The following is a 1,993-nucleotide window of genomic DNA, read 5'->3' on the forward strand; positions in this document are numbered from 1 at the left end:
TTAAGCTAAAACGTAAGATTCCCGTAAATAAAGGGACGGGTAAGGAATTTAGTCCCGTGGAAGACCAAAACTGAATTTCGAACAAACTATGCGAAAACAAAAAAAATCTCCACTTCCTCACTCTCCCCCCTGGTAATTCTCTTACGCCCGTCTAGGGAGGCGCGTCCCACCGGGGTTGAGAAATTTGATTTAAAGGAGGGAATTCATAGAAGTAGTATTTGCTGAATGGGTGCTCCATGCAAATTTGTGTACAATCGTAAATGTCTTTTGCTAGCGTGAATTCGGATGTGAAAGTGGATGGCGTACTGTTTGAGGCGGGGCGTAAAATGGGGATTGCTCTGGGATGACCAAAGAAGAATAGCAAATCTGAAATTGCTGTATTTTCTTTATCACTTCACTTTTTTTACCTTAATTAATTTTGCTTTCTTAAAAATTCAACTGTAGGTAGAGGGAGAGCGCTGTTGCAACTTAAGTAATTCTTATTCCTTTCCGTTAGCCTGTTAATTCGTTAAGCTTTAATGAAGAGATCTTCCCCTCATAATATTACTAAATTTGAACTGTAATTTATCGATCGCTAAATTATATGACATATTATTAATTATAGTCTATTGAAGGTTTTGTTCAAATTTATTTACAGTCGTCATAGTAATCTGTGTGGAGAACATCGGTGAAGAAGCGCGATGAAGTCGCCTCTTTAATGTCATCAATAGTTGAAGGGTAAGTTATTTTTAGAATTGTACTAACGTTTTTTGCAGGTAACAATAGTTTCGCTGACTAACCTTCAGATCAGTTTCACTGCGTGGATATGTTTTAATTTTTACATATAATCGACTATCCATACTAATTCACACGTCGTTGCGCTATGTAGGCACTTACTTAAAAAACGTTGTTATGCATTAAGACGTAAAAAACGTTAAATTATTTTGTAACGTTTCATTGAAAGCAACCGCAAACATGTGGAATAAATGGCTTCTAAAGTTGGCACATTGCTTTTATTAATACACAGTGAGTTCGTCAATTTGAAACTTTCTTTAAACACAACCAGAATGCCTGAGTTTCCTGAAATGGAACCCCTTTGGTATTTCAATGAAAATATCATTCAGCATTTCATATCTCAAACGGTACTTTTTGCGTTTCAGCGATCGAAGTTTCCTTCATTTTTAGGTCGTTTTGATTATTTTTGATGGAAGTTGTTTCAAATCGACAGGAAATGGACATAGAACATTCGACATACTAACTTGATATTAATTTATGTCTTTGTAATCTACCACTGATATCAATTTTCAACGTTATTTTATTTTTACATTGTCCTATTGTATGCTTTGCATATCTTTTATTTGTTAATAAACTGTCATTTTACGCATTACTATGCTGTTCATCATCTTTATTATTCAATTGACTTTCCAATGCTATTAAAATTATGGTTCTATGAGTTTATTTTCGCTTCCCAACACTCCTTGAATTCCGCTTATGTAAATTAGCTGAAAATGCACTACTTTGCAAAAACTCTAATTGGAAATGCAGTAAAAGTAAATAAACTAACAATTGATCACAACTGAATGTCTCCATGTATGGTATAAGATAAGATAGAAAAGATAAAGTTAATATTGCGCCAGAATCGTATTCTTCTCTCATTATTTTGTCCAAATCTTATTGGAGAAGTAAATCGAGCAAAGAAATTGCATTTTAAAATTTTTAAATTTTAAGGACGCTGTAGGCAATAAAGAAAAGGCAGGAACAAATTCAATTTGAAGCAGATACTTTTCTTCGCTCAATTCTTTAAACAGCTCCGATAAATCTTCACAAAATCTTGTTTTTGCTTATTTATTTATATTTTATGTTTCATTTCTCCTACTTCCATTACATTAGATAAACGTACTAAAATTTTGAATAATATGCAATTGAAGAGTTTTTATGAAATCTGAAAAACAAATGGTTTTCCAGATTGACATTTATGAAAGGAATAAACGCAACATTGCATGAAATTTGAATT

Source organism: Trichinella spiralis (assembly GCF_000181795.1).
Source record: "Trichinella spiralis strain ISS 195 chromosome Unknown Scfld5, whole genome shotgun sequence".
In the NCBI taxonomy this organism is placed as follows: domain Eukaryota; kingdom Metazoa; phylum Nematoda; class Enoplea; order Trichinellida; family Trichinellidae; genus Trichinella; species Trichinella spiralis.